Source organism: Lolium rigidum, chromosome 4, assembly GCF_022539505.1.
Source record: "Lolium rigidum isolate FL_2022 chromosome 4, APGP_CSIRO_Lrig_0.1, whole genome shotgun sequence".
Taxonomy (NCBI): domain Eukaryota; kingdom Viridiplantae; phylum Streptophyta; class Magnoliopsida; order Poales; family Poaceae; genus Lolium; species Lolium rigidum.
Genome location: NC_061511.1, coordinates 218,037,012 through 218,056,831, shown reverse-complemented (window position 1 = coordinate 218,056,831; position 19,820 = coordinate 218,037,012). Strand labels below are relative to the sequence as shown.

Here is a 19,820-nt window from a genome sequence, read left to right as displayed (position 1 = left end):
AGACATCGCCGCCGGTGTTCTTCCCACGGCTGGAGTCTCTACGGCTGCGACACTGCAACATGCCTCTCAACAATCTCCAGGACATGATCGACGCCGCGCCGTTGCTAGCCATCATCCACCTTGATTCTGTCCTCCTAGAGTACGACGAGAAGCGCCATGAGAACGGGCGCGGAGACTCTCATCGTGACAATGCCCCGCCGCCGCTGAACCGCTCCCTCCGCTGCCGGACGGCCATCTCGCTGGTCATGGACAGGTGCTCCTTCAAGGAGGAGGGCACCCTGCAGATCTACGCGCCCATGCTGCGCCGCTTCCGGTACCGGGGAGTTGTCCGGCATATCTCGCTGAGCCCGCCGCCCCCGCATCTGGCACGGGCGGAACTGACTCTCACCGAGTACGGCTACGTACGACACAGAGACCCACGCGTCGCCCGCCAGAGCTTCTGGGGAACCGTCCGTGGCTTCAGCCACGCCAAGGAGATGAAGCTGAGGGTGCGCCACCTGGAGGAGATGGCCACCACCAACGAGAAGAGGCAGGCCAAGCTCCTCCCGGTGCTCCCCAGCCTCGAGCGCCTTCACCTCCAGGGAGTGTACACGGCCCCCGGCAACATGGCGGCAGCGGCGATCGAGAACCTGCTCCGCTGTTGCCCGGCGCTGCGCGATCTCCGGATCGACCTCAGCACGTCGCAGGAAGACGCCAAGAGGAAATTCCAGAGCGGGCAAGACTTGTTAGAAAGGAAGCACCGCTCCGAGTTTGAAGAGTCCGTCCAGCGTTTCAAGCGCCGTAGACTGCAGCCGACGGTGGGCGCCGGAGACGACGACGATGGCCACGTTAATTACTTCCACGAGGTCTCTCATCTGCCCGGCCTAAGTGGTCACTCGTTCGAATGCATGCGAAGCTGCCTGACAAGAGTCGGCCTCCAGTTCCAGCGCCAGACAATCGATTGCTTTGGTACCAAGCTCGTCAAATTCTTCGCCCAAGATGCCAAGGTTCTAGAAGAATTGTGCATCGACGCCGGAAACGAGAGGATACATGACCACATGAAACTCAAAGTTGAAAAATGGGTTGCTCATTTATCATCCACCAAAAGAAGAAGGATCAACGACTCAGCTGGTGCAACAAAGCTTCAAGTACTGTCTCTTCCAAGATCGTACGTTTGGGAAGAATTGGTGTAATTGGAGGCGTGACGGCGCGTGGCCGGGTGGACGAAGGCGAGGCGGCACCGCAGACTCCGCGCGCGCCGGGTGGACCTGAATCGATGAAGCGGCGGGCCGGGTGTGCACCTGAGGGCTACGAGACCAGCGGGGCCTTGGTCCACGTGGCCCCTTCATCCCTGCCTCCTCGCGTTCGACCCGGCTACGGGACAGCGGCTTCGACTTTGGTGCACGTCCGGCTTCGACGGGAAGCGAGCCGGTTCGACTTTGGACCGTCCAATCGCTCGCCTCACCTCCTTCTCGGAACACGAATTGATTCTTGTTACCCGCGAAAAAAAAAATTTGATTCTCGTCGTCGGTCCAAATTAAACGATTGGATGGATTCACTACTTTCTCCTCGCTTCGCACGCTTGCTGTGCGTGCTGGGAATCGTATTGCTTCAGTTAACCACATCCTTTATTTTCTTCTTTTCTCTCCCTTGCTTGCTTGTACTTGTTTTTCTTCTCTTTTGATTGACGGGATGCGAGAAACTACTTACACAAGGAAACCTCGACTCCTTGCTACTGCTCCATTTTTTCACTCGGTCTACCAATCCTACGCGCAACCAGGAAAAAAGAAAAAAAAGGAAAATACTGATTCGCCTATCAACATTAATCTCCTTTGATGCCTGATTTTCTTTCCCAACCCTACTGATTCGCCAATCTAATTCTGCTACCAACATACTCCCTCCGTTCTAAAATAATCTACATTCCAGCCCCAAAATTTGTTCTGAAATACTCTACATTCTAGCTTTTAGTCAACAACAACACTGGAAACGAAATGATTTTGCTCTCTTTATTGGATGTTGTTGTTTTCAATGTAGCTTGGATTGGTTGTTTACACATCTAAGTAGTATTAATAAATGCAATACTAAGTTGTCTCAATTTCTCTAGAATGTAAACTAAATCAGAACGGAGGGAGTACTTATTTACCTACCTCCTACGTGTCAAGTACTACACCAACAAATAATTTACCACTCCTAGTTATTATTATGCTACTTAACCATCAACAAGAAAATCTAATTATCACTAAGCGATTTAGTTTCCTAACGCTGGCCGCTTATCTGGGTCGCTACGCTAGCCATCTTTCTCTCCAACGCGCGCCCCTACCAGATACGTTTTCAGTTGGTTGAGGAAAGTTAGGTTACCTCCTTTTCTACCGACCTAGAATAAGAGCATCTCCACTCGTCTCCCCGACGAGGCACCCGAGCAACGTTTTTTTTTCCATCCGGACGACGAAATTCGGTCTAGTCGCGCCCCCGGTTCCTCGTTTTCGTCCGGATTTGGCCCTTCATCCATCCGGCAAGCCTATGGCAACCCCGGTCCCCGGGGATCTATCGGAGAGTCCGGACGAGTGAAAAGCGGGGAAGGGCCTGCTCTGTCGGCGACTGGACACACGAACTCCACCGCCACCTCGCTCAAAATCACCCCCACCCCTCGTATCTCTCTCGCCGCCGTCACCACCCCGCCAGCTTGTTGCCCAGATTCCGCCGCCTCTCCTCCCCCACCTGCCTATATTTCGCCGTCTTTTTCGATGACGGCCTATCTGGCTGCTCCTCCGCCGGCCTGTTTTCCGACGACGGTCTACTCCTCGTCGTTTGCGGATCGGGTTGCCTCGACCACGCCCGTCAGGTGTTCGTCCATTTGCCTCGCCGGCCATGGACTCGGACGAAGAGGAGGAGCAGATGTTCGTCGAGCTTATGCTAAGACGAGGAGGTAGGTTGGGGGTTTGTTTGAAATATGCCAAATGGTCGAGGTTGGGGGTTTCCTGCCGGGGGGACGGCTGGAACTTCGACGCTCCCCAAGCAAAATTTTCGTCCAATCCGGACGAAAATTTCGCCAGATTTGGGCGTGGGGAGCACCAACGAGTGGAGATGCTCTAAGCGCCGGCCTCCACTCAAATGAATGAAAAATCTGGCGAACCGCTCGGCTCATGCTTTTGCGTCGACGCAACCAATATTCCCTGCATCGGATGGGATTTGGCCATAAATCGGCCAAGAAATCTAGCCTAGCGCTCGTTAATAGCACGGCTTTGACGGGAAGTCGGTTCAACTTTGGGCCCCGAGCCTCACCTCCATCTCGGAAATCGGAACACGAATTAATTCTCGTCATCGGTCCAAACAAATGGAAGGATTCATTACTTTTTCCTCGCTTCGCACGCTTGCTGCGCTACATGAATCGCACGCTTGCACACGCATTATCAATCTCATGTTGATTTGGATCAGTTCGCCTCCTTTGATGACTGATTTTCTTTCCCAAACCTACTGATTCGCCAATCTACCTTGCTCACATACTCCCTCCGTCCACAAATAAGTGCACATCTAACCTTCTAAGAAATCCACAAATAAGTGTACATCTAGACTTCTTGGTATATTTTTTACGTTTAGCTCTCTAGTGCATGTCTTGATTCCAGGCCCCATTAATTATTTTTGGTTTCTCAATGTTGTTTTATTGGTTACTAGCATGCACAATATTTATTAGCGCCTAAATCAAAGCATCTTCTTAATTAATGAGCAGATTGATTGAAGGAATGAGGATTTTTTTTACAAAAAGCTTAAGGTCTCTTGGAAAGCGCGCGCGTCCACTTATTTGTGGACGGAGGGAGTACTTATTTACCTACCTCGTACGTGTCAGGTAGTACAACAACAACTAACTTACCGCTCCTAGTTGTTTTGCTACTTAACCATTAACAACGCCACCACTTCCATTGTTTACTCCTCCTCGACATCCTCCAACAAGAACAAAGCATCGTCAGCAAACAAACATACTATTTACAAACAAACAAAAAAGTCAACATGTATGTAATTCATGAACCAAATCAGAGACAATTCGAGAGACAAAAAATTGAGCTAGATACCAGCTTCCAAACTAAAGTAAAGTCCCAGCACATCAGCTCACAATTCACACGGCACAACAGTACAATACTGAAATTATCATCACCGTGTATATTACAGAAAAACAAGGTACCTTTCGATGACCTTGGTGTGCCCGGGATGCAAGGCGAGCTCATCTTTGCCGGTCTTGTAACGGGGCAGAGAGAGGGTCTCCGAAGAAAACAGCTCAGTCCCCATCATCGTGTCGCTTTGCTGCTGGCCAAATCCTTCAGGGCACATAAATTCAATCAAGTGATGCCAACCCAATACAAAGAACTGGGTATCTGACTAACTCTCAACAGCAGCAGCAAAACACAAATAGCACAGGATTTATAGCAGTAGCAAAACATCTGATCCCTCCCATCACAAGATTTATTGACGTGCACTATAGTGAATCGAACCGAAATTCATGTAGTGCATATGAGATGCAGTTGCGCAAGACTTGCAAGTGAGATACAAATCCATCAGACAAAAACACGTTTTTCATCCAAAGCGGTGCCAACAATAAAGCGGTGACCATATTATCACTTTAGAGAGCCTGCAATTCCACCAAATAGCATTCATTGGGTGAAACAAAACCTATTTGACAACTTAGCTAAATACCAGCACCAAAATAAAGTAAACCTCCAGCACAACTCACAATTAACACATGCACCACTGCGTAACATTGAAATTAACATCACCATCTGACATCTGTAATAAAAATTGCAGTTGCACATAGCAGTCAACATATTTCACAAACACAACAGGCTAGAAATCTCCATTATCATCAAGACATAGAGAGGAACCAGAAACTTTACCTAAACACAACATGGAGTCAAAGAACAAGCCCACCGCTGTCCTTCAGTCCTCCCAGTGATCCTCGAACAACAAAGCATGGTCAGTGAAGCAAACACGTATATCATGGTATATTTGACATGAACAGATGGTAACAGCAGCACAAGGAAGCTACAAATGCAGCTTTCGAGATAAACAGCAGCACAGGCACATAAATCCATGTAAATTCAACATTGACAGCTGCTATGCAATACACTGATTTTCACCCTCGCAGAGTTGCATGCACACGCATAAACAGTAAGATCCATTCATTTTAAAGGTCACTCTCCAGCATGATAATTTTCTGACAAACACATGGATGCTGATGAATTCTCAACTTTCTTTAACTGAACAGTGTCAAAGCAATTACAAGAGCTACAGGTGGATGGGCTTTAACCCATGCATAGACATTAATTAAATCTGAACATACCGAAAATTGCATGATTAATACACTAACCAGAACAGACCATAGCAACTAACTGTCCTCTCTAAATTGCTCAAACTATACATGTAAAGAAGGTTCACACAGAACTGATTTGCATCAACGTGCAACCAAACGTGCCAACTATTTGCGATTCTACTTCACTTTTTTTCCTGCGGCTACAAATCCATGTAGTTACATCAAGGAATTGGTCTCACCTGCAGCTACAAATCCCTGTTGCTCGCTATAACAACAGAATTTTTTTTTGTGAAACGCTAACAACAGAAATTACATGGGTAATAGTACTAATCAGCAGCAGACCATAGCATCTAAATGCCCATTCTGAATTTCTCAAAGTATATATGCACAGATGTTTTTCATACAGCTGATTTGAACCCATGTGCAACCAAAGCGTTAAAAGGAGATGCATTTCTTCTCCCTTGAAAAAAATCCAGCTACAAACATGGGCAGGAGATTGAGGAATTGGTCTCACGTGCTGCGTTGTACCGCTGCATCCAGCGGCACGACCATCAATTCCCTCCTCCGGCTGCCTGCACAAGAAAGAAGCGTTCTTTTAAGATGAGGCAGAAGAGGATTGGGGGCTGCGGGTTGGGGCACGACTCCTACCTCCAGCAGCACCTGCTGTTGGGCATCACGGCGCCGGCGACGCCGCTGTAGGGCTCCTCCCGCACGGCCATGACCTCCGGGCACGAGGTCACGGTGGTTGGGGGCGCACGGGGACGGATCTGCAGGGCCACTACGGGGAAGCGGAAAATCAGGAAGTGCCGCGCCTGGTCTCGCGCGCGTTTTGCTCGACGCCGGTCGGCAGGCCGGCGACCTGGGTATCGCGGCGGCGCGGTTGAGGCTCGATTGGCGCGGGACATGACTGGCGGACGGAGGGGACAAGGGGAGCACTGGGGCCGTCGGGGGGAGAACGGCTGGGATGGCCGCCGGCGACGCAGGCGGAGACGTGGTTGCCGGCGGCAGGGAGGGGGTCGGGGGAGAAAATGCGTGATTTTGGCAAGGTGCTGTGGGTGGGAAGTCGTGTGTTGTTGGGTGGGGCTCCCTGATTTTGGCTCCAAATTGTATTTTCCATCTGCACTTCTCTTTTTTATACTCAGCGTGTCTAATTTCGTCCATGCCGCTGGGTAGCTAGCTTCATGTCACCATATGTGCATGCATGTCCATGTACCACACCACCAGTACTGCACACCACGCCATGAAAAATTTGCTCCCATGCTTGTATACATGTATGTGTGCACGTCATTGCACTTGCATGCGCGGGGTAGCTTCCAATAGATTGTTCTCGGAAAAAGTTCAGCCGAGCTAGGCGCGACGAGTAAAGGGACAACACACACTATAGCTAGGGCATGTAGAATCATGGCATGTCGATGGTTGAGGGCCTATAGAGCCTAGGCCACACCACATGCATCGGAGTGATGCTCATGTCAAGACTACGCCTCGAGAAACCTTGACCTAAACTAATAGACTCTAGTTAGGAGTTCCGCTAAGAACCCCCACGACACCAAATGCGTTCCCACCGGAATAACCGAAGAAGATGTATAGACACCAATCATAAGAGCACCAATTAGTAACGATGGATAGGCATTTGATAGTCGAGACTACGGGATGACTTTAGGCTGCTGTCGATGAAGCCGAAAGATAACACATGATCGAGACCAGACGAGTCGGCATTATAGTTGGCCATGTGCAGACGCGTTGGGTATGTGGTGTTGAATGCATTGCAATGTAAATAAAATGACGATTCTTGTCAAAATGTTGTCCTGACAATTAAAAGGGCCAAATGGAATCACCACTTTGCACAAAAGCGAGGGGTAGACATCGTAGGGCCCACTAAGTAGGGTTTTTCATGCTCCTTTGACCTCTAAATAGATAGATAGAAAAGTCACATGAAATCACCACTTTCCACCGAAAGCTACGGGTTAGATGTCACATGGCCCACTGAATATGGTTTTTCATGTTCCTTTGATCAACCTATAAAACAGACAAAGAGAAAAGTCACATGGAATCACCCTTCATGAGAAAACATTCCATGGGAACCAAGGCTTCCGCATGGAATAATTAAAACCTATAGGTTGATAGCAACCCTGTATGAGAACCAAAGCTTAGCATGGTGACTCGGACGAGACGATGAGTCCCACCCGCCCGCGTTGTCCCCGGTACTCGCAGCCTGGGGGTGTGCTCACCCATCTCTTAAAGAGAAACTGAGGGGCCAACATGGTCTAGCCTAGTTTTAGATGGCAACCCTACATGCATGCATCTAGGTGAGTAATATACGAGTATTGTACATGCATACGAGGATTTTTCTTAAGGAGTGGCATCGCCCAACACCATCCCAAGTTGTGTGAACTATAATTCTATGTGCTACCAGCTGATAGCCATCAACTTTCTCTCTAACAAATTAATCTCATTTTATTCTCCGAGCGAGGCCATGACATAGGCATGGTTATCAGAAGAGTCCATATTTCCTAGAGTCGAGGATGCCGGTGGTGCTAAGGAACGGGTGGATCCGACGTCGACGTAGTCCGCCTTGGTTGGTTTACGCCTCGACGGCATATTTGATGTGAAACATATGCTTGGTAGACATTGTTAAAGTGGCGTCCCCGCCAACAACGAGCGTTGGGCCCGGAGTATAACGAGAACGGGCGAGCTTCACATCTTTGTAGTCAGCTCGGCTATGTGTCCTTGTGTAGGTCCATGTCGCCATCCACTCCGCTGCAACTGCCTCTAAGCAACGATATGTGTCCATCAACGTGAAAGGGGCATGGAAAAGCTCTGTTCCCCCATCAACTCGGACTTGGTGTAGTCAATTCTTTCCCCCCCCCCCCTTCGTGTTCGGTCTCACTCCACACCATCATCCAGGCAAACATCATGTCGACATCGCCATCGGCTCGCTCTAGTGCGAGCTAAAGCCGGAGCCACGGGAGATGATGATGACGTGGTAGAAGGAATTGTGGCACGGACATCGAACTTTGCTCTAGTGCGAGGAAGACGAACGGGAAACAAGCGGAGGGGTAGTTTTGGGAGGTTAGCGTCAAAAGGCATCCTACGCCTTGTTATTTGAGGAAAATTGGAAAATTTTATAGACCTTAAGTTTTGAGACGGAGGGAATATAGTATATGAACGAGGCCGATAGATGCATGACGGTGTCCTAAACTCGTAATGCATACTCCGATAGCAGAATACTCCTTATGTATATAGAATAGGAGCTAGGTAGTGACTGCATGATCCATCGTGTATAATCCTATAGTATATTGGTTCATAGCGGCTGCTAGTACTCCTCTGTCTCGATGCAGGTATTGAGCTTGCATAGACGTGGAGCACGAGCATGTATTGAGCGTACAGGGATTGGGCTGAATCAATTGCCCCATTTAATTAGGCCATGCCAACCGTCGCATTAAGAACCAATAAAATTAATTTACCCAAGAAATAAAACAGGAGAATTGGAGCCGTCGGAGTAATTCTAGGGAGATGCAGATTTTGGAGGCAAGCCCTATAATCCAGGAGTTAATTCACCTAAATCTTCTAGCCCCAATTAATCTCTCTCCCCGCATACCGAGCCCCAACCAAACCCAGCCGCTCGCCGGAGCCTCCCCAGCCTCGCCGCCTTCTCCCCCCGGTCGAATCCGCCGCAATCACGCGCCTCCAATCTCACTACCATAGCGCCGCCCCTGCCGGACGCTGTCGACGACGAATCAGGCCGCTCCTCCCCGACCTCGTACGCGGCACGGATGACCTCCCACGTCGTCGGTATGGTCCAGCGGCATGTAGGCCGACCTGCTTCCCGGCTCCAATGTCAAAGACGGCGACGGACTGGCGCTGGCCGATCCGCTGCGCGCGCCGGCTCGGGATGGACCCATTGACATGGACAAGAAGCCGTTGCCGGCGAGGGAGATGGAGTCCCTCCTCCATGGCTCCGGTCCATCTCCTCCTCCTACTCCATGTATTCCTGCTGCTGCTTACCACCGGCCATGTCCCCGACATGCTGCTGCCGGCGGACTCCGCAACCAGCTGCTGCCGCGCCCGGTAAGGTACATCTCCTCCTACTCCATGCATTCCTGCCCAAATTCGTTTATTTTTTTCCCATGTCGAATGCATACGGTGTGATATGGATATTGTCCTTGTGACATAGTTGGCAGTACGTGTGTACCAATTGAACATGCTGATTCCTTTTGCTGCTTGTGAATTGATGTATGAATTTAATGAATGGATGAACACATATTGTCTACATAGGCAGTAAGCGTGCTCAATTTTTCTGCTGCCTATGAATTGTATCGACGGTACTGAAAACTTGTCCTTTTCAGGTTCAAACCATGCCGGGGATGAATGGCACCAAGCCACGGGTACCGGGAGATGACTTCGAGGGGGAACCAGAGGAGCAGGCGGACGTCATCGGCGACACCCACAAGTGCTGACGCGAGCCGCAACGGCGGCTGCTGATCGACAGGTACTAGTCGTGGAGAGCACCTCAGCTCCAAGAAGGTTACCACTGCCACCAACCATCCTATGTTAATTTGGTCCAGTGCATATTGTCGCCGTGCGTGTTTGGGTTCAAGTGTACGTGCTTTGCTCTCACAATTATGAATGAATGAAATGAATACTGGATTGATTCACTCTTGCCTTTCAAATATCTTGATTCATCTCTCGTCTGAATCAAGCTAGTATTCATTTTTTGTGCTCCATATGAAATAAACATGGTAAGTTTTTCGTGCTGCTTATGAATCAACAACACAACTATTGTTTTCAGGTTCAAATCATAGCTGCGCGTACCAGGAGGCATTGTTTTTAGGAGGGACTGCTTGTGCTTCCCGGTCTTCGATTTTGCCGCATGCATAGAGCTGCTCTTTGATTGTTCTCCTTTTCTTTTCAAATTTATTATCTGCTCTATGCATAGTCACTTGATACAAGATTTCTCAAACTTGTATGTTTCTTGTCTTTTTTGTTTCATTGAAAACAGCATCTTAATCTGCGGCTTGCAATTTTCCCTAACAAGTAGCTATTTATTGGAATTTGATAAAGAATATATTTTTGGATGCTTTGATTAGAGTAGGTATTATGGAGTGATTGCTTATTTTCCTTACTCATTTTAGGTTTAAGAATAAGATGATAAGAACAACATCTGGCTTTATTAATTGTATGCTATGATTTGCTTTATGGCTTTAATTTGGCAGTGATATGCTCTGATTTTTCTGTTGCCCTCACTTTTCTTGTGATATGCTATGATTTCCTAGTTTTTTTTATGTACATGCTCCGCCTGCCATAGTTGTATGCTCTGTCCTTTATTGTTGCACTTTTTACATTTATGTTCATGCTTTGATTTTGTGTGCAATGTTGATTCTTCTCGATCTTTTGTTGAATAAATAAATGGGCATTTTGCTGCTTAATTAGATCGACGTGCAAAGATAATGGTAGTTATAGTTACCTATCTAGCTAGTAAACAAGGATATCTAGATATTGATTCTGGACTAGTAATGTTTCACATGATAATCTTTGATTGCTCCGTGTGAATAAATCTACACCTGCATGTTTTTTTACAAATGCAGTACCACTAGTATTTCTGAATAAATGAACACTTTGAGTATTGTGTTCTAATTATTCTCTTCATTTCTGATTGTTGAATTTCTAGCTTGCACATATCCTAAACTTGTAAGGTGCCCTAGAGATGATAGAGGAAAGGGTGGCGGGTTCAGCTTGACTTCCTCCACTTGGACGTCGGGGACAAGAACGACTATGAGGTGGCTCCCATTAATATCCTTAAGTTTTTGTTCATCTCTTTTGGTAAAATAAATGGGAGTCATGTTGCGGCTTAGATCTATGTGTTTAATTAATGATTGTTTGTCTATCTAGTAAACAAGGGCCTGGTGTAGATAATAATCTTAGATTGGCTGATTATTGGCAACAGCTCGTTAATGTCCTTGTGTTGTAAATTAATATCTACACTACTGATAGGTGCAGCTGGAAGACACGACCATAGTAGCACTAGTATTTCTAGACACTTTGATTTTATTATCATCATGTTCTAATTATCCTATTCCATTCTCATCATAGAATGTCCTCAATGAGGTGACAGCGGTGATGGCGCCTCGGTTAGATGAAGGAATGTCAGGGCGCCCAGGTAGAGGACGGTGACTTCCTCCTCCTCCACTTGGATGATGCCGCCGCCGGGGACAAGAACAAACGACTAGGTTGCCTCCCCTACCTGCCATTATGTGGCTGCCCATTGTGCAACTTAATAATTTGGTGGTTGTTGATTTACCTTGTTGCTCTCTAATGGCTAGGTTGTCCTGGGTTGAGTATGTGGTTTTGGTTTCTGTTAGTTTATTCGTTGCCATCTTTTGGTCACTAAATGTGTCTGTTGCTGCTTACTTAGGTGTATGTGCTAAATTAACGTTATGTATATCCATCAACACTTTGAATTTTCTTTTGTAATTAAGTAAAAGGTGGTCCGCATACTAATTCTGGACTTGTAGTGGTATCGATAATAATCTTACATTGCTCAATTATTGGAAGCATAATAGTAATTTTGATTGTGTGGTTTTGGTAGCCTCAAGTAAATTCATCTCTTTTGGTAAATATTTTGGACTATTGCTGCTTAGGTGTATGTGCTCATTTAATATCTAGCTAGTAAATGGATGGGGATCCCGCTGCTAATGTAGTAGTAATGTTAGATAATAGTCTTAGATTTCTCAATTATATAGATCCATCAACACTTTGAGTTTTCTCTTCTAATTATTTTATTCATTTGTGATGATAGATTTTCTTGCTGCCACTTGTCCTGAATATGGACGGTGCCTTCGATCTGAAAAATGGGTGGCCGAGCTGCTGCTGCTACTTAGGCTTTGATACGATGGGCTGCTGTTGTTGACCACTTCAACACACCGGTGAGCCTCGCTCTCCCAGACCCACCTTTTGTTGAGGGAGGTTGCGACTTCTTCTTTTTCTGTGTGGCAAAAGCTAAACCTAGCAAAAATTGCCTGCTCTCTGTATAAGGTTCAGGGTTGGGTGAAGTGGTGCTTGTAGAGCCCACTGCCGGTGGTGGCGGTGATGGCTTCGTGCATGAAGGTCTAGGAGGGTGCCTAGGTACATAACGACGACTTCCTCCTCCACTGGGGCGCACGCTGCCTCCTGGGACAAAAACAAACCACTAGGTGCCTCCCGCTGCCTATCTTTTACTGATTGATTATTCCATGGCTGCCCGTCTTGCAACACAATCTTGTTTGGTGGTTGGTATCTTACTTTGTTGCTTGTAGGTTGGGGTCTTGAATGTTTGTTTTTAGTATACTTAAGTTCATACACCTCTTTGCTACATAAATGGGATTGTTTCTAATTAATTGTATGTGTTAAATTGAATATAGTAGTTCATCTATCGAGTAAACGAGAACCTGTATACTAATTCTGGAGTCAGCATGTTGTACATGATAATCTTAGGTTCCTTGTGGCAGAAACTAAATTAATGTCCTCTTGTTGTGAATAAATCTCCACTTCATGCATATTTACAAAGGCAGTAGCACTAGTATTTCTAGATACATTAACAGTTTGAGTATTCTACTGTAATTATTCTCTTCATTTGTGATCACAAAATTTCTTGCTGCCACGTTTCCTCAATTTGGAGGGTGTCTTAGAGCTAAAAAAATGGGTGGCGGTCGGTTGAGGACGAATTCATCCACTTGGACATTGTCGCGAACAAAAATGACTGTGAGGTGCCTCCCGCTGCCTTCTTTAAAAGCATAATGGTAGCTTTTCGGTAGACACTTTTGGATCATGCTTCTTTACCTCTCACTTCTCTGCATGTCAGTTTTTTGTGGAATGTGGATGGTATGCCAGGCAATGAAAACTTTGGAATAATTTATAATTTGCCACACTTTTCTCCGAACCTCTATTATTTGCCACATGACCCCCACATGGTGGTCATGTGGCAAATAATAGAGGTGCAAAGAAAAGTATAGAAAATTATAAAATCCCCTGAAAATTAAAATCAATCTCAAAATTTTACTTGACGAAAAAGGTCTTTGGCTGTCAGCCTATCTAGCAGTACGTTTTGGTTTATGTAAATAGTAAATATGAAATTTTTCTTCCTTTGTGAATATATCAGCGATACGATACCACATATTGATTGACTTCAGTTCATGTGCTTATTTTTTTTTTGACTTTTTTAAATAAATATATGGTGTTTGCTGGGTGCATTTTTGTTGTATTAATTTTTTAGTGTAGAATTAACCCTGATTATTATGTATGTATCTGTCCCTATGTAGCTTGACAAACTTCTACCACTACTAGATATTTGATTTTGCTTTCCATAGAGCTGTTTGTGTAAACAACGAACATGTTGACATGATCAGTAGTCTTTTTCTCTTGATTATTGTTGTGACTATATTCTCAGGTTGTAATCTCGTTATGTTTTTAATTGCAAACTTTATCACTATTCTCTATGTGTATGGTGTTATCTGCATGTACAACTGTCAAAGTATTTCCTTGTGGATCATATATTGACAAGAGATGTGATGTTTTTCGTCTTATTTCAAGTTCATATGCAGAAGGCTGTTGCAGTTTTATGGTGCTGGAGGTTAGCGGTGAAGAACAAGGACGCACTAGGAGGAGGGAGGCTGCAGGAATGGCGGTGGGGAGGCAATCTTCTGCCCGAGCTGCAGCTGCTGCTGGCATCTACGTCCCTGAGTTGTTGCCACCCTGACCTGCGAGGTATCTCTTCTGCTTCCATGTATTTTTGCCCCTAAAGTTTGCATCTTTTTCCTGTTGATGAAAGGCGTCAATCATGTTTGGACCTGAATTTAATACAAGGATTTCTTTATTTCTGCAATGAAAGGCAGACAACATGTTTGGGCCTGAATTTAAGACAAGGTTTTGCTAAGTGTAGTGATGCCATAATATTTATCTACTTGTTAAGTGTAGTGATTATATGTGTTACTATATTTGTATCGAGTGCTGCCATGTTTTCTATTCCATTTCTTCCTCTCTTCGTACTACGGAAATGATATCAAAGTGACCGATGTCCTACTCGATTAGACAGGAAAGGCCTTTGTGGCTGGTTGTGCCATCTATCCGATGAGCTCCGCACCGGCGGATGTGGCATGCTATGGGTTTCACCGGAGAGGACACTATTGTCCTTTGCGGAGAGCACAAGGTGTCTAGGTTGTACAACATCACCATCAATGGTGGTTGGTATGTACGAGTTGTTGCAGATGGTGATCAGTGTGTATCATGTCCTTTCTCAATGTGTGGGAGGTGTTCTTTTGTGTGTCAGGATGTGGTGCTCTTCAATTTATGATTTCTTAGTCTTTTTTGTTCATGATATAGTGCACTTGTTTGGCCATGAACTCACACGGTCATGAGTTGTCTGCCATGAATTATGCACAAAAGGATTAGATTGTTTATTGTCTAGATTATTTTCCTGCGCAAGATTTGAGCTCTCTGTGCTTGCGCCAATTTCAGGGAAATGCTTGTTCTGTTCTTGAAACCCATGTCCTTCCTGCACTTGGATAGTTGTTGCTTGTATCAACTCCTTAAATGAAGTGGTCAAGTCGAATTATATTATGCTATGGCACAAATCTTCGTGTTTCTGTGCTCGGCCTTCATATGCTGTGCAGCTTTTGTTTTACTCCCTCCGGTCCATATTAATTGACTCTAATGTGGATGTATCTAGACACATTTTAGTTCTAGATATATCTATATTGAAGTCAATTAATATGAATCGGAGGGAGTATTTAAATTTCCATTTGATTGACTGTGTAGTGGATTTTCATTGGATGGACCGTGTAGTGAATCCTTTGGAAATTTAGATCACTACACATCTATTATTCTCGGGTATTAATGCGATGGGCAGTAGCATCTGGACTGCACAAGTATCTTAGTAGTCAAGATTCCTGCCCCAACTAGTTGTTTCGTGACTTGGAAAATGCTAACTGAGCTGTCATTAAAATCTTTTTTTTCGCAGCATCTGTGTTGATTAAGTGAAGAAACCGGTTGCTTCCCATCCCTGATCCAATTGTTGATCCATAGGTGATGCCTTTTGTTCCCTATTACCCCCTGTTTTTGTTTCTTGCTCAGGTTCATGCATGTTTTACGCATGATGAAGGTGTCTAGAGGAAGAGTGTTTTGTAGTATAAATAGATGGTAAAAATGTTGTACTTTTATTGATTATAGCTTGTAAGCATGATGACGTATTACTAACCCCTCCTTTTGTTACCTATTAATTCTAGCTGGTCAGTTTGATCGTTTTTATCACTAGAGCTACTAGATATTATTTTCACAATTCAGGTTAACTTCAATATTTCTTGGTAATTCCATGATGTTTTGTCTAGAGGAAGTTGAGCTACTTTTTTTCTCAAGACATGAATGCATTCCTTGTTAAGAAAGAATCATCTTGTACCATTGCGTATCTGGCATTTCCTGGTTGTTTATAAAGCTGATTCGGGATACATGGGTCTAGATAAGTACTGTAGATTTCTTTTAGAGCAGCTGTATTGTAGATTTTCAGCCTAGTAATGCAAGGTTAGGCTATTTATTTCGGATCCAGACGTGAATGTATCAGTTTTTTTTGGACCAAACTCTATTTTGTTTTCTAATCAGTATGTATTTTTTTTCTCAGGGAATCTGGAAGAAACACTTGGGAAGTCCTCCTTAATCCGAACTTACCAATCATGTATGACCACCACTCTCGCGGCACTGCTGGCCATCCTCATGTGCCTTTGTTCTCAGTGGTGGTCTTGGTTGTCCATTGGCTTTGACCACCTCCTTGGCGACGCAACCACTATAGCGGTTGCGTTCACTCCTTCCGGTGAGCTCCTTGGGGTTTCCGTATTCTGTGCTCCACCATGCGGTGCCGCTCCTATTATATTTGCTTTGCTATGAGATGTTTAGGTTTAGGGATTGGCTGTTTGTCCCTACATTGAGCATTTTTAGCTGTTTGTTACGATTTCTGTGTAGCAAGTCTGCAATTTTACAATACAGCGGGCTTCTAGTGGGTGACAAAATTTATCAACTTCAAGGTAGTGGATTATGTTCATGTAACCATATAAAAAGTTTTTCTTAGTTTATATACTTTGTAATTTTTGTAATCATGAGAAAAAACTTGTAGCTTTGTGAGGAAAACAACTTAATATTTATGGAGAGCTTAAGTTGCTTATGCAATCTATAGCTTTTAGATGCATTGAGTTACTGCCTTTAATATTTACCTTTCTATAGGTGCCATTTGTGCATTAATATGGCTAATTGATCTGGATATAGTCTATCTAGTTAGCTGATGGTTTGATCAATTCATGACCAATTGAGCATATATGTTGTGCATTTGTTTTGCTGGATGCTTTGAGTTAAATTGAGCTGTGTGTGCACTATGCGTGTGATGTTTGGTACTGGAAGATAAACTCCCGGTCTAGCCTCGTCATGTTTCTTTTGGGTTGGAGATGGCCAAGCTCAAAAGCTAGGCCACCATGATGCATCTTATTAATCTCCTTGCATTCATTTTTTTCTGTTTCGAATTGTATCAATGCAGGCTAATATGATTCACATCCACTAAACTTGTCTCACATAATTGTCTGGAACGTTAATCTAGGAAGTTGGATTTATGTGCGAATATTTTCATCTTTTTTGTACTGCTAATGGTATGCCTAGTGCATTTGCTTTGCCATAGTGCTATGATTACTTGTTTTCACTCATGTTTAGAGCTAATGCTGTTACTTGCACTTCCAGCTAAATATAATATCTCCTATGTAGTTGTCACCAGTGAACTCTGTATAGAAGATGGTCTATTCTTTTTTTCTTTTGACCTGGAGATTGATGGTCCATTCTCCTTATACTAGTGATGTGTTTGAATTCGGAAAGCTGGTCAGTTTGATCTTTTCGACCACTAGAGCTACTGGACATTAAATGCTTGATGATATCCTTGTGATAGTACAGCAGATGGTTTTCACAATTCAGAGTAGGCATGATCAAAATATTTAAGTTTCGTGTCTAGAGAAAGTTGAGCCATTTTCTGAATGCATTACTTTCTAGGACAACATTATCTTGTATCATTGTGTATTTGATGCTTCATGGCTGCGTGTATAGCCTTGTCGTGTTTTTTTTGGGTCAGAGATGGTCAAGCTCAAAGCTAGGCCAGCAGGCTGCATCTTATTAATCTCATTGCCTTTACTTTCTTCTATTTTGAATTATATTTATGTAGGCTAATATGATCCATGTCCACTACAGCCGAAATTGCGGTTGGAGCTGTTGCTACTGGCGTCTTCTGGCAACCATGAGCTACTGCATGGTAATGCTTCCTTCTATAGTATGTGCATATGCATGGCGTGGCTTCAAATGTTTGTGGTTGATTGGCATTTGATTCAGCTATTTCAGCAGTATAGATGGTTGATCGTTGCATGCATAGTTCAGTGGTTGATGAATGAGGATGTTCCTGTCACAATTCTGATGTTTCAGTTACTACTAGGAAAAGACATTTTCATACATAGTTTGATATAATACTTGATTTCATTAGTTTTGAAGGGATAAAAGCAAGCATATTTCTAATTTGTACATAACATATACCAATTAAGGATGTCCCTGAATTCTCCATAAGAGCGATAAGACAGACCTTTTTTTTGCCGGCTCGCATGCACGTGCTAGCCATGGTGAACTCATCCCATCTGGACATATTTCATAGGTACTTGTAGTATGGGCTTGTAGTTAAGCTGATACGTCATGCTTGTGATTGTTATTTCCTTGCAACATTAAATCTTCCACTTGTTTTACTCGTGCCATGACAGAAAGGAAAAAACATTAATTGACCTTTTAGTTTTGCCCGATCAAACCAGAGTTCCAACTTAGTGCAAAACGTGAGTTTGCATTCGAGAATGCATCATCTTTTGTTCCTTTTACACTTTGCAGATAACTTGATCATTTCTCTTACTCTAGTGCAGCCGTACCTGATGCTCATATTTTGCATGTAATCATAAACTGAACCCAACTTTGGTCCTGCATGTCCACATAGATTCAGACATATTTTTCAGGGTGCCCATGCTGCAGGTGTGCCTCAAGGCCTGGCCCGCTGAATACGATCGAGGATAGAATCGGCTGGCGGCGAGCATGGCCCTTGGGTCCCTTTCTGGTATGAACCATCTAATCTAGTTCCAGTTATAAATTTTTCGATGAGATTTATCGGGCACACAAGCATGATGCTGGATCGATTCCAGGCGTTGGAATTGGAACTAGATGCTCAGCTTCTTCGCAGCAAGTCTAAAAGAAGTTGATATGTGTGTCTGTCTTTGGTCTGGACTGCTTGATCTGCAGCTTTAGCTGGCAGAACTGCAGAAAGCTAAAGGACCTGCTCTGTTTTTGCAATAATCTGGCATACAGCTTCAATAACTACTTGAAACTCAGTTCTATACTTGCCCCTACTTTTATTTGACTGAGCCGAACTGAGCTGATGGTTTCTGTCTACAATGTTTTCATGTATGAGAATGCACGTACTAAAACTATGGCTTGGTTAGCATCATCTATCTAGTTTTGCATCGGTGAAGCTTTCCTCCATTTGTTGGGTCATGTTTACATAGAACATGAATCCATTTTTTTTGCTTGCCTGTGCAAAGTGTAGAGGAATCTTGGCTAGAAGTGCTGATCAGACTAGTGTTGATTGTTAGGAGTGGGCATCATGCTCAGCTACTCTGTTTTGATTATTGAGCTTAGAGGATATTTCATATATAGGACATCTTGATATTGGACTGTTGTGTGTCCATAAATTTCTGCAATCTGTGGGACATATTTATCAAACACTACATGCTTCAGGCATCCATGGATTTCTTTAGTTAATTTAGCAAGTCAAAACTTCCAATATTTGCTAAGACTCCTATTCTGGTCATTTAATATAGACACACATTGATATTATGTTAACAACTCTTGCCCTTTCAGGTTCTTGTCGGCTCCTGGAGACACGCAATAGTTGTCCAGCTTGGGGAAGAAGTGATGGGGGCTTCAGGTGCATGTTTTCGGGTACCCAGGTGGTGCCCAGTCCACCTCATACCAGTGTAACCCAAGTGTGGATGGCGGCATTAGAGAGAACCCAATACATTGACCTCCTATTGTGATGAGTGGCCATCTTGCATGCTCATTTGGTATTTTTTTCATGTCTCTGGGATGGCATCCAGCAGCACAAGAACTGCTCGCAAGGACTCGGGAGTGATTGACTTCAGCACAAACTGACCAATACAACCATGATGAAGTTAGACGTGTAACTTCTAGGTCAGGACCCAATCAAGAGCGTTTCCTACTCACCTTTCTTAGTCCAGTTGCTGCAGGCGGTGGACAACAGAGATTATTCTTCTTAACGACAAAGGGGAAGCTGCAAAAAAAGCCGAGTACTATACCTGTTTTGGTTGGTACTACAAAATCGTGCTGGAAACTGCACAAAAGGAAAACTGTGTGGCGTTTGCGGTGGAGGCTGGTGTGGAGAGGGTGCCAACCAAGGGGCTCGGGAGTGATTGACTTCTATATACGTTTGTAGCTCTGGAATTAG

At 44.6% G+C, this 19,820-nt stretch overlaps 3 long non-coding RNA genes across 16 annotated transcripts; 1 reads left to right on the top strand and 2 right to left on the bottom strand.

The window, feature by feature from the left end:
• Positions 1-3,805: 3,805 nt before the first annotated feature.
• On the bottom strand, positions 3,806-4,920 carry LOC124649472. The gene is made up of 3 exons (XR_006986652.1): positions 4,863-4,920; positions 4,157-4,289; positions 3,806-3,918 (listed from the first exon to the last, which is right to left on the bottom strand). It is a non-coding gene; the product is annotated as an uncharacterized LOC124649472 (long non-coding RNA).
• A 726-nt stretch (positions 4,921-5,646) lies between these two features.
• Positions 5,647-6,014, bottom strand: LOC124649473. Its single transcript, XR_006986653.1, has 2 exons — positions 5,927-6,014; positions 5,647-5,850 (listed from the first exon to the last, which is right to left on the bottom strand). It is a non-coding gene; the product is annotated as an uncharacterized LOC124649473 (long non-coding RNA).
• Positions 6,015-8,803: 2,789 nt separating this feature from the next.
• LOC124707061 lies at positions 8,804-19,437 on the top strand. Of its 14 annotated transcripts, none has more exons than XR_007004678.1 (13): positions 8,808-9,351; positions 9,625-9,802; positions 10,068-11,055; positions 11,369-11,505; positions 12,075-12,201; positions 12,311-12,468; positions 12,943-13,020; positions 13,844-14,017; positions 15,270-15,334; positions 15,924-16,112; positions 17,522-17,582; positions 18,335-18,416; positions 19,217-19,437. It is a non-coding gene; the product is annotated as an uncharacterized LOC124707061 (long non-coding RNA). The 14 variants fall into 14 exon arrangements; XR_007004681.1 differs by having other exon boundaries at positions 12,933-13,020; positions 13,855-14,017; XR_007004677.1 differs by having other exon boundaries at positions 12,933-13,020.
• Positions 19,438-19,820: the final 383 nt, after the last annotated feature.